The following is a 12,297-nucleotide window of genomic DNA, read 5'->3' as shown; positions in this document are numbered from 1 at the left end:
AGGGGACTGCAGCGCTACAACTTGGGGGATCAGAACTGCTCGGAGCTGAAGCAGCCGCTGTTCACCCCGTGCCCCCGGGCCTCAGGGTCCCACACACTCCCGAGCTGAGAGAAGTAGGGCTCCCTAAGGCCTCCGCGGCTGAGGGGTCTGCAGCCGCCCGAGTTGAGGGGAGCAGAGTCCTCCCTGGGGGCCTGGACACCCTCCGCGGCTCCAGCGGGGCTGCAGGGGCAGCCAACTGACCTGAACACCCGGGCCCCCCGATCCGCAGCTCTGCCCCGCCGCTACACAACCCCACCCCGCAGGGTGGCGGCGGCCCCGTCCCCGCCGTCACCCACCGGCCCGTCCCACCGTCGCCGCCGCCGCCACCGCCTCCACCCCTTGGGGCTTGAGGCCGCCCCCGCCGTCCGACCCCACGCCGATGCGGCGGCGGTGGCGGCGGCCGTAACAGCGCCACTGGCTGCTCACCGTGCGGTGCGGAGCCCCACGGCGGGCGGCAGCGAGTCGGGTTGGTGCGCCGGGCGGCTCCCCTTCGCGGCGGCCCCGTGTCCGTGCGGCGGCCCCGTGTCCGTGCGGCGGCCCCGTGTCCGTGCGGCGGCCCCGTGTCCGTGCGGCGGCCCCGTGTCCGTGCGGCGGCCCCGTGTCCGTGCGGCGGCCCCGTGTCCGTGCGGCGGCCCCGTGTCCGTGCGGCGGCCCCGTGTCCGTGCGGCGGCCCCGTGTCCGTGCGGCGGCCCCGTGTCCGTGCGGCGGCGGCGGCGGGCGGGGCGGGCTGCCGCGCTCCTCACGTGACCGCCGTGGCACCCCGCGCCGCCATCTTGTGCGCGGCGGCCAGCGGCGGTCGGGTCCTGCCGGCGGCGGTCGGGGTCCTGCCGGCGGCTCGCCAGGGCCCGGCTGCGCCTTTCCGTATTTTACGGCCGCCAGAAGCGCTGAGACCTGCTGCCTGGAAGCTTCCCGAGTGCGTGTGGCCAGCGGACCCGTTAGCGGCCGGCGGACCCGTTAGCGGCCGGCGGTAGCTGGCAGCTGCTGTGAGGCGTTCGGGCAGAAGCTGCCTGGCAGCCAGGCATCGGGCTCGGCCTTCAGAGGCTGTGTGCTGGACACCGAGACATCCCGGGGGGATTCGTTACAGTGAGCTTGATGAAACACTTGAAACGGCCTGCCCAGAGAGGCGGTGGAGGCCCCATCCCTGGAGACATTCAAGGCAGAACGCAGCATGCTCTGCTTGGGGGTGTCCCTGCTGAGTGCAGAGAGCTTGGACAAGATGAGCTTTGAGGGTCCCTTCCGACCCGAGGTGTTCTATGTAAGAATAGTGTGGCCAGCAGGAGCAGGGTAGGGGTTGTCTGCCTGGATTTGGTGCTATGAGTAGTGGGTTCAGCTCGGTGCCCCTCAACTCCCAAGAGCTCACTCCATTGAGGAGCTGGAGCAGATGCAGAGAAGGACAACAAAGCTGGGGCAGGGCGGGAAAAGAGGGCTGGGGAGGAACAGCTGAAGGGTGTTTAGTGTGGAGGAGGCTGTGAGGAGCCCTCATTGCTCTCTGCAGCTCCCTGAAAGGAGATTCTCACAGGTAACAAGTGACAGGACGAGAGGAAATGGCCTCAAGTGGCACCAGGGAGGGTTTAGGCTGGACATCAGAAGAATCTCGTTTCCTGAAAGGGTTCTCAACCACTGGCCCAAGCTTCCCAGGTTGGTGGTTGAATCCCCATCCCTGGAGGTGTTTCAAAGCTTCAGAGATGTGGTGTTGAGGGCCACGGGTTAGCCCCTGCCCTGGTATGGTTAGAATGGTTGGACTGGATGCTCTGGAAGGGCTCTTGCAACCAAAATGATTCTATGACTCAGTACTGAAGCTACAGTGTGCTTGAATTGGGGAACTGTTCCCTTTCTGCAGGGAAAATGCATTTCAGGGCCAGGACGAGCGTGTCCTGCCTTGAGAGCTGCAAGAGCAAAGGCTACAGTGTAGGAGCAAACTCCCCTGTCTGCTTTTATTTCAGTTTCCTGGTACCGTTCCCCACCGTTTGGCTTCTGCTCACCCTCCTTGTGGTATGATCAAGAGCTCTGGAGAGGTGAGAAGTGAGTTGTTGTCCAGAAACGCTAAAGTGAAAGCACGGCACAGTTTCTCTGGGGAGAGACCTCTGGGGGTCATCTTCTCCCCATCTGGAAAGAGGCTAATCTCTAGTTCCAAGAATGCCAACTCCTCACATGTCTCAGTGCTTGCACTCCATAAACTCTACCTTGTCCATCCCCCAAAAAACAGGTGCCTTTTTTTTCCTACCTGAAAGGGGCTGGAGGATATCGTGGTGTCCACAAGGCCACAGAGCCTGGGTTTCTGTGGGTCTCTTCCCCCAGCATGGGAAGACCTGCAAGATCTGGTGAAAGCTTTTCCTGGCTTGCTGGCGTTCCTTATCTCTCCAAGCTGGTTGCTAGCCAGCAAATTATGGAGATAGAGGAGCCTCACCACATCCAGCTACCCCCCTGCTAGGCAGGAGGAGGAGGGAAAGGCATGGGAGAGGCTGGCTGTGTCAGTGTGTGACAGGAACAGCAAGTGAGAGGCAGGATGTGCTGGTTGGGGCACCTCAGCGTGTAGCAACCTAACCCAAGAGCCTCGGGGCTCAATCTGATAGATGAGTGGCTGCACACAGTCCCCAGGCAAAGTGCAGACAAAGCTTGGATCAAGAGTGACTTCTGCAGAGGGACTGGTGGAACACTGATCCTCTGTGAAGACTTACCAGAGGCTGCAGGTCCTTCCAAAAGAGGAGTCTCTGCCTAATAAAACACAAGTTTAGAGCCAAGGTGGAAGTCAGCCTTTGAGTTCTGCCATCACCTGCCACTCTTTGCTTGCTGTGTTCTGGAATCCTTCCTGGCCCTGAGGGAGGCATGGAGTTGTTGTGTTGGGTCACCCAACACTTTGGCAGTGCTGAGCCAAGTCAGGCAGGCGGAGGACATTTCCTCCAGTTGGATGAACAGGAGCAAAGTCCTCCAAGATCTGAGCCAGAACTTCGTGGTCTTCTCCTGCAGAGCAAGAAAGCACCTTGCAGGCCCTCTGAGCTAACACACAAGTATTCAGAGAAGCCAAACCCCACATGTATCACCTGTGCAGCTTGCAAAGTACTTCCCCCCTGCTGCCTCCTTCCAGGTGGGCTCTTTCCCCCACTCCTCGCTCTTCTTTCCACCACTTGTGTTTTAATTCAGTTGTTTTGGAAAGACCTTACAGCAGCCTTCCAGTACCTGAAAGGGGTCTACAAGAAAGCCAAGAAGGGAGTTTTGACAGGGGCTGGGAGTGACAGTAGGGAAAGAATGGATTGAAGCTTGAGAAGGGCAGTGACTGTGGGCAGACACTGGCACAGGTTGCCAAGGGAGCCTGTCAATGTCCCCTCCCTGGAGGTGTTCCAGGCCAGGTCGGATGAGGCCTTGAGCAACCTGAGCTACTGGGAGGTGTCCCTGCCTGTGGCAGGGAGTCGGAACTGGATGATCTTTAAGGTCCCTTCCAATCCCAACTGTTCTGTGATTCTATGAATCGTTTTTCTAGTCTGTGGCTGAAGACATCCATGGCTTCAGATCTCTCACACATGAGGAGTGATTTAGCTTGGTTTTAGTCTTTCCCAAGCTGACAGGCTTAAAATACAGTTGTTGCCAAGGCTTCACAAGGCTGTCTTACATGAGCATGGTTATACCAGGAAAGGTTCAGGAGTAGGGAACTGAGCCTGTTTACCCCTCCTTGCCTCATTGCTTCCTGGAAGACAGAAAAGCTGACAGTGAAGATCTTCAAACTAGAGCAGGGCAGATTTAGATTTGAGGTGAGGAACAAGTTCTGCACCAAGAGGATGCTGGAACATTGCAACAGGTTGCCCAGGAAGGTGGTTGAGGCCCCACCAGCCCTGGAGATACTCTAGGTGAGGCTGGACAGGGCTGTGGGCAACCTGCTGTAGTGGAGGATGTCCCTGCTGAGTGCAGGGGGGCTGGACTGGATGAGCTTTGGAGGTCCCTGTCATGGAGGGCCTTGCCTGGACATGTTTTTCTGCCAGGACCCCTAGTTGTAAACAAGTTGTGTAAGTCCCCACACACCCAGTTCGTGTCTCCCTGGGGCAAATCCATGTGATCCCCATATTTGGGAAAGTCCAGGCAAGTAGCTTCTGCCTATTATGGTAAGGTTTGGCTTACTGCCAACCTGATTGGTCACTCTGGTGACCATTAATCTCGGCCCACATTCAATAAATAGGGGTGCACAGGTGAGCAACGTGCTCTGGCCCTACCCACAGCTGCTCTGACCCTACCCGCAGCTCAGCTCGGACCACACTGCAGCGCCCTGCTGCTCTGACTCACCTGCAAGGCTCAGACACAGCTCTGACCTTCACCTGCAGCGCTCAGCTGCTCAGACCCCCACGCTCGGATGCCATTGCATAGCTCCGATGCTCAGAGGCTCGGACCCCATGCTTTGATTTATTCGCAGCTTACCTGCCTGCGTATCTTAGATGCAGAGCTCATTTAAGCCTGCACATTTATGTATATAAGGAGCCTATAGCCTCCTCAGCCAGCTGTGCACATTTGCAAGCTATATTGCTACCAGGACCGGATCCTGCATTGCTTTACCTACGGAGCTCAGACTCCTAGCAGCCACACACACGGCCTGAAGCCATGAAGAACCGTGCCAGAGACAGCACAGTTATTCTCCTGCTCCTGAAATCCTGCCAGCTCAGAGTCCCTGGACACAGCATCCAGAAGAAGTCAGCAGCACCGAGGCAGAGATCGTCCCTCGCCAGGAGAACAAAAGGTTAGAGACAACCAATATTTCCCCAGAAACTGGGAAGATTCATCTATCTCCCCTTAAGCCAGGAAGATTCCAGCCTCAAAGAGTCCACAGGCAGAGACCCTGGAGAATTGGACACTAGGCACAGGCTGTGACGCAGCCCCAGAGGATGATTAATAATTAATAACACTTGTGAGTAAAAGCTTTGATACCTCTGTAATGTAAGTTGTCTCTGCCATAGAGCAGAAAGAGTTTCAGCCCACTCTGCTGGGCAAATAGCATAAAGATCCCAAGCGGCATTAAGCCGCAGGGAAACTCCTCTCTGTTTATAGTTTGAATGTTTGCTAGTTAAATAACCAAATCCCTGTACATATTTTATCCTAAATTGTTTTCATGACCGTGTACTGAACTGAATATTAATATACAGTGGTTGGGGGTGGCAGAGTTCAGAATATTGAATTTAATAAATCTGTATTTTTATATAAAATTTTATATCACCCCAATTCATTTCTCACCTCAGCCAAATAGGCGTAGGTACTGAGAATCCCCCTCCAAAGCAGTCCCTTCCAGCCCAGACCATTCTGTGATTCTGTGACTCGGGAGTGCTGGGGGAAAATGTGCTAATTTGAGCCTAGATGGGATATTTTAGTGAGAAGAATGTGATTCTAAGATGGAGGGCACCTGCTAGAAGCGGTCCCAGGCTTCACCATGGCCACCATTGGGGCAGTGGAACCTGTGAGGTCTTGCCAGCTCCCGCCAAATTTGATCCTTCTGTCTGTATCCCTTGTGTGATGCTTTCAATCCAGAGCTGTTCCTCAAAGAGGCTCCCGTTGCACATTTTCCTTCCTGGCTCTCACTGTGCCCTCCTGTCCTGCTAATACCCTAACAGGATTAAAGCTGCTGACACTTCCCCTCGGGCCACTCGTGTCATCAATTCCCCCTTTCCCGAGGTTGTTCCCATAATATGAACACTTTCCAGCAAATAATGGGAACCTGAAGACTATGCAAATTGATTCCCACGGAGCCTGACCTCCCTGTTGGGGATGACAAAGGGCCCTGCCCGAGGCTTACAAACAGCTGTCCCCAGGCAGGGCTTAATCCTGCTGAGCCACTTATGTGCTGAAAACGGTCTCTGCTGAGGGGCTGCAGCCAGGCCCGGGGGCTAAGGGTTCAGGACACTCTGAGGTGGTCTTCTGGCACTGGGTAACATCATCTTAGGGAACTACTCCTGATATGGGAGTGGGTGGGAGTGCCCCAGGTCCTGCTGGTGTTTTATTCATGGGATCACAGAATCATCTTGGTTGGAAAAGCCCTTTCAGAGCATCCAGGCCAACCAGTCTCTAGCTCTGCCAAGGATGGGGCTAACCCATGGCCCTCAGCACCAGGGCTGAACTGACTGATCAAAGCTGATGCCCACAAGGACAGTAAGATGGTAATATATCACAGCTATTAATAATCGTTAGGCATTGCTCAATAATTAACGAATTAACAACATTCAGTATGAAAAGATTTATGTATTTGGTCAAGTACACTTAGTATTAGCACACTGATAATTTATTCATCAGCTAGTACTAAACTAACTGAAATAACAGTTTGGTCATCTTCTGTTCTGCTGTGGGCCAAGGCAGCTGTGGCTTCCCAGCCCAGGCTCTGCTCACTGAGCCACTTCCTGCAGCTCAGGGCAGCCTGGCACAGCCAGGGGCTGCTTCTAGCAGGGAGAAGCTGATGGGCAGAGTCACTGCCAAGAGCTGGGCTGCACACCAAGGGCACTGCCACAGCCTGGGCCCCACCTTGGGGGGCAGCAAGGCAGAGGTGGCACCTGCAGGAGGAGCAGCCAGGACAGGTGACCCTGCACTGCCCACCAAGGGATTGCAGCCCATGGATGGCATCATCAGGAGCAAGCTGAGGGATCTCCAGAGTCAAGCTTTTTCTGCCCTAGCCTGTGTCCCAGGAGGACTCTGTCCCTTCTGCCTTCCATCCCCATCCCTGTGCTCCTGAATCCAGCTGCAGAACCCAGCTCCTGAAGCCGTTTTCCATCTGCTGCTGAGCCCAGGCTGGGACTTGCCCAGTGCCTGCCCCCAGCAGCAGTGGTGCCAATGGTGCCATCAGTGCCATCAGGGGTTGCATTCTTTGTTGCTTTGTGTCTCTGTGTCTTTCTCCCATGGCATTGTTCTTCTTCCCACCCCAGCTGGGTTAGTTTCTTCCCCACCCCATCAGTCTCTCTCCCTTCTGTCCTTTTTCTCCCTTTGGGGCAGCAGAGGGCTTCATGGAGAGCCTTTGGCACTTAGCTGGTGGCCTGCCCTTGGCAGCTTCTTCACCTTACCGTGGCCACCACAGGTCCATCTTTGAGTACAGCAGTTCCCATTTCCCCATCCCTTGCCATCATCTGCTATCATTCACTGCCTGGTGGTGATGAAGGAAAAGTATAAAACCAAAGAATATTGGTGAAAGGGCCCTTAGAGGGCCTCACAGCCCAGATGCACCTGGAACCACAAATACCAAGCTTTGTAGCAGTTAGTTGGAGAGCTGTAATATGTAATCTTGAAAAGTCCAGGTTTCCATTTTTTTGGCTAAAGAGAGAAGGATAGAGATAAGCGGGGGCGGGGAGGGCGGGAGGAGGCAAAGCATCCTATCTACAAACTAATGAAGCAATTCAGGGAAGCCAGCTGTAAAATGTGACTGAGGGTGAAAAGTACACTGTGAGGAAGACTGCTGGCCTTCATCCCAGAAGACCAGGGAGAGGGTGGAACAGGAGGGAGAATGGCAGGACAGCTCTGCTAATGAGCTCCAAGAACTAGTTTTAATAATCACAGTTATTCTAAGAAATAATTGTGATAACTCTACCTCTTATCATGGACTCACAGAATGGCAGGGGCTGGAAAGGACCTCCAAAGCTCATCCAGTCCAACCAAAGTAGGATCATCTGGACCAGGTCACGCAGGAACACATCCAGGTAGGTTTGGAATATCTCCAGATAGGGAGACTCCACAACCCCCCTGGGCAGCCTGTTCTAGGGTTCTGTCACCCTGACAGGGAAAAGATTCCACCTCACATTTCCATGGAACTTCCTATGCCTCAGCTTCCACCCATTGCCCCTTGTCTTGTCACTGGGCATCACCTAGCAGAACCTGGCTCCAACCTCCTGGCACTCACCCTTTGCATCTTTATAACCATTGATGAGGTCCCCTCTCGATCTCCTCCTCTCCCAGCAGCACAGCCCCAGCTCCCTCAGGCTCTCCTCCTCACACAGCTGCTCCATTCCCTTCAGCATCTTTGTGGATCTGTGCTGGGCTCTCAAGCAGTTCTATGTTCCTCTTGAACTGGGGGGCCCAGAACTGGACACAATACTCCAGATGTGGCCTCACCAGGGGAGAGCAGTGTGCAGGAAAACCTCTCTCGACCTACTAACCACAGCCTTTCCAATTCACCACAGAATGGCATTTGCCCTCCTGGCCACCAGAGCACATTGCTGGCTCATGCTCAACCTCCCATCCACCAGGACCCCCTGATCCTTTTCCCCTTCACTGCCTTCCCAACCTATACTCATCCCTGGGGTTGTTCTTTCCCATATGCAAGGCTCTACACTTGCCCTTGTTGAATTTCATTCAGTTTCTTCCTGGCCACCCCTCCAGCCTGTCTAAGTCTCGCTGAGTGGCAGCACAGCCTTCTGGTGTGGCAGCCACTCCACCCAGTTTGTTGTCATCAGCAAACTTGCTGACAGTGCACTCTGTGCCCTCATCCAGGTCATTGATGAATACATTGAACAGAACTGGTCCCAGTACTGACTCCTGTGGGACTCCACTAGTCACAGGCCTCCAACTGGACTCCATCCCACTGACCACAACTCTGTGGCTTCTTTCCTTCAACCAGTTCCCAATCCACCTCACTACCTGATCATGCAGACCACAGTGCCTCAGTTTAGCCAGAAGGATGCTGTGGTAGACAATGTCGATTTATCATGAATATGTTTGCTTTTGTAACATCAATAATGGCTTGTGCCGGCATAGGGCGTGCAGGGTTGGTGGAGCGATCCCCCCGCCCTGTAATAAACATATCTACTTCAGAGCTCTCCGAGTTTGGGGTTTCATTCCATAGGTCAGTGGTGCCCATGACATCCCATCACCTGCACCTGCTCCTTCACCGATTCAGTGAGCTTTTTCCATGACACCGTTTAACATTATTCAGCATCATCCCACCACTGAGCAGAATGGTGCTACCAGCCTCGGAAACAGGAGCAGCAGGTAGTCCTCCTTGCTCCAAATTTGTCTGCTGCATCACCAACAGGACTTTGTCCCTGTCCTCTGCTGGCAGTGTTAAGGACAGCAGAAGAGGAATAAATCCACTGTGGATGGAGACAATCAATCTTGCAGCCAAAGAAAACACAGACCAGGGCTGTGAACAGCAACACCAGTGGCACAAGTGACCAAAGTCTCCTTTCCAAAGGCTGCAGCAGATTCCAGCCCAGTTAGCTCCAAATGGTGGCAGGTCACAACTAGTGTGCCCCAGGGCTCAGTTCTAGAGCCAGTTCTACCGAACAGATTTAGCAGTGGTCTGCACAAGGGCATTGAGGCACCCTCAGGGAGTGTGATGACACTGAATTGGCTGGCAATGTCGGTCTGCTGCAGGGTAGGGAGGGTCTGCAGAGGCACCTGGCCAGGCTGGATCCGTGGGCTGAGGCCAATGGGATGAGGTTCAACAAACCAAGTGTCAGGTCCTGCACTTGGGTCACAACACCACTACGAAGGCTCCAGGCTTGGAGCAGAGTGGCTGGAAACTGCTCAGCAGAGAAAAACTTGGGGGTGTTGATCAACAACTGGCTGTAGATGAGCCAGGGTGTGCCCAGGTGGCAATGGTGTGGCCAGCAGAAGCAGGGCAGTAATCGTGCCCCTGTGCTGGGCACTGGTGAGGCCATACCTTGAGCACTGAGCCCAGTTTTGAGCCACTCACTCCAAGGAGGGGCTGGATCAGGTTTAGTGAAGGGCAAGGAAGCTAGGGAAGGGTCTGGAGAAGAGGGCTGGGGAGGAGCAGCTGAGGGAGCTGGGGGTGTGCAGCGTGGAGAAGAGGAGGCTGAGGGCAGAGCTCATTGCTCTCTGCAGCTCCCTGAGAGGAGGCTGCAGTGGGCTGAGGGTTGGGATTTCTCCCAAGGTTCAAGTGACAAGACAAGAGTAAAAGGCCTCAAGCTGTATCAGGGGAGGTTTAGGTTGGACATGAGAAAGAATTTCTTCCCCAGAAATGTCAAGGCCTGGCCCAGGCTGCCCAGGACAGTCGTGGAATCCCCATCCCTGGAGAGATTTCAAAGCCATGGATATGTGGTGCTGAGGGCCATAGGTTAGCAGTGGCCTGGCAGTGCCGGGCTAAGGATGGGACTTGATGAACCTGAAGGTCTTTTTCAACTGTAATGATTCTCTTGATTCTCTAATTATTCAGGCAATGGTGAGATGCTGTCATCTCCTCAGGTCAGAGATGTTACCTAGTGCCTGTTGCATTAGACATGGGAGATTGTCCTCCTGTTTCAGATCACTTGTACTGGATGAGCTTTGGAGGTCCCTTCCAGTGCAGCCCATTCTATGATTCCATGGTAAGAAAAATGCCTGCACTCATTTGTTTAATTATTCTGGGTTAATAGCTGAGTGCTGCTGCTGAGGACAGCCTGGGCTGTTGTGGGGGGAGTGCATCAGAGGTGGAAATGAAAGGAGAAACACCCAACAGAGGGAGAGAAAGACGAGCCAGGAGAGAAGGAGCTCTGAAGGGCAGCCAGAGGAAGAAAGGATACGAGGCAGCAGTCAGCAAGAGGGGACCTGTGGGGTTAGTTGGAGGGCACAGCACATCTATCTGCAAGTGCAGGGTCCTGGCAGGACAGGGCCACTGCTCCCCACAGTTCATGGGGACTGGAAGTGTCCATGGGCTTCAGGAGCTGACACAGGAAAGCTATCATTGCACAGAGTACCAGAATCCCAGCATCCTGAGGCCTGGAAGGGATCTGTGGGGATCATCCAGTCCACCTCCCCTGCTAAAGCAGGTGCACCCACATCAACTTGCCCATCCAGGTTATGCTGGACATTGGGAGGAGGCTGGGCACAGTGAAGGCAGTGAGAACACCAGAACTGGCTGCTCAGGGCTGTGCTTGAGGCCATCCCTGGAGACATCCAAGATCAGCCTGGATGTATCTTTGGGCACCCTGCTCTGGTTGGAGGTGTCCCTGCTGCCTGCAGGGGGGTTGGACAAGATGCCCTTGGAGGGTCCCTTCCAAGCCAGTGCAACCTGTGACTGTGTGGGTTGGGAATCTCTCCAGAGAGGAAGACTCCACAACCTTTCTGGGCAGCCTTTGTCCCCTCATACCCTTGTAGCACCATGACAGGCATTTCCCATGGGATAATGAAAGGAGTGACTGAGGCTCCCATTCAGATGGCAGAGGAATGCAAGCTGCAGCTCAGAATACCACCATGCAGACATGAGCAGGAGATGATGAGTAGCCTTCGGGCTAGAGGTGGGGCAGATCTGTGCTTCTATTTCCACGTTCCATAGGTTCCATGCCTCCTACCACAGATATTTCTGCTCCTGGCCCCTTTAGCCAGCAGCACCTGTCTAACTTGCATCCTGAGGAATCCCCATGCTCAAAGAGGTGGTCTTCTCCTGAAGTCCATCACCTGTTGGCTTTACTACTCAGGAGGTAAAAAAGGAGACATAGTTTCCTAAGAATGGCAGCTCCCAGGCTTTCCCTGTCCCTCACCCCCTTTTTCTTCATCACCTTTGGCTCCCACATCCTGTGCTGCCTCCTTTTTCAAGGAATGAGCTCCTGCTCCTCAGGACTCTTCTCAGCAGCTGCAAGATCAAGAGGATTTAAGCACCACCACCACTGTGGCTTTTCACCCCTTTCATCGAGGCCCACGGGAGTAGCAGGGCTGATGGGAAGCACCTTGCCACCCTCTGCAAGTTGAGGGCTGGCAAGAGATCCAAGGAGGTGGACACTGCCTGCTACCTGGTTGTGTCTGTTCTGTACTGGCTGCTGGTGCCTTGGATGGGTGGGCATTTGCAGGGACACACACTGGCTGGATGGCAGAGCCCAAAGAGCACTGGGCAATGGACCTCTATCTCTGCACCTCTGAAACACCTCTGGGGATGGGGATTTAATGACCTCCTTGAGCAGCTGTAGCAGAAATTAATAATATTTATGAATTACGACTATTAATTACTAACATCAATTTTAAAATTAATATTAAAAAGCCAGAAAAATTCCCAGAGGTTCTTTGGATTTTCGGTCGACAGGAAGCAATTGCAGAGGATTAAACACTTTAAACAATCACAACTTGGAAAATAACAAGACGAGAACAGGAACAATCCTAACTACGCTTACGGAGTCTGGGCACTCACTCCAGCAGACTTACTCACCACGTTTTGTTCCCTGAGTGTGATAAACTGGGACTAGATTCCTATCAGTGAGAAAATAAAGGACAATGAAAAAGCCTAACTGCTGTGAATCCAGAAACTTGTGAGATGCTTTCGCAGGAACTTGCGAAGAGTTCTCTTTACACAACAAAGAGCCTTCACAGAAACCTGTGAAA

General features: G+C 54.0%; 1 protein-coding gene across 3 annotated transcripts in view; it reads right to left on the bottom strand.

The window, feature by feature from the left end:
* SGMS1 (sphingomyelin synthase 1) overlaps positions 1 to 643 on the bottom strand; it is a 134,552-nt gene extending 133,909 nt beyond the window's left edge. For all 3 annotated transcript variants that reach the window (XM_064144994.1, XM_064144995.1, XM_064144998.1), the window contains exon 1: positions 466 to 643. The gene's annotated coding sequence lies outside the window, so the exon portion shown is untranslated. The remainder of the gene's footprint in view (positions 1 to 465) is intronic.
* Between the last annotated feature and the right edge of the window lie 11,654 nt (positions 644 to 12,297).

Source organism: Pogoniulus pusillus, chromosome 6, assembly GCF_015220805.1.
Source record: "Pogoniulus pusillus isolate bPogPus1 chromosome 6, bPogPus1.pri, whole genome shotgun sequence".
Taxonomy (NCBI): Eukaryota; Metazoa; Chordata; class Aves; order Piciformes; family Lybiidae; genus Pogoniulus; species Pogoniulus pusillus.
Note: the sequence above shows the minus strand (reverse complement) of the source record. Positions and strands in the feature narration are given on the sequence as shown.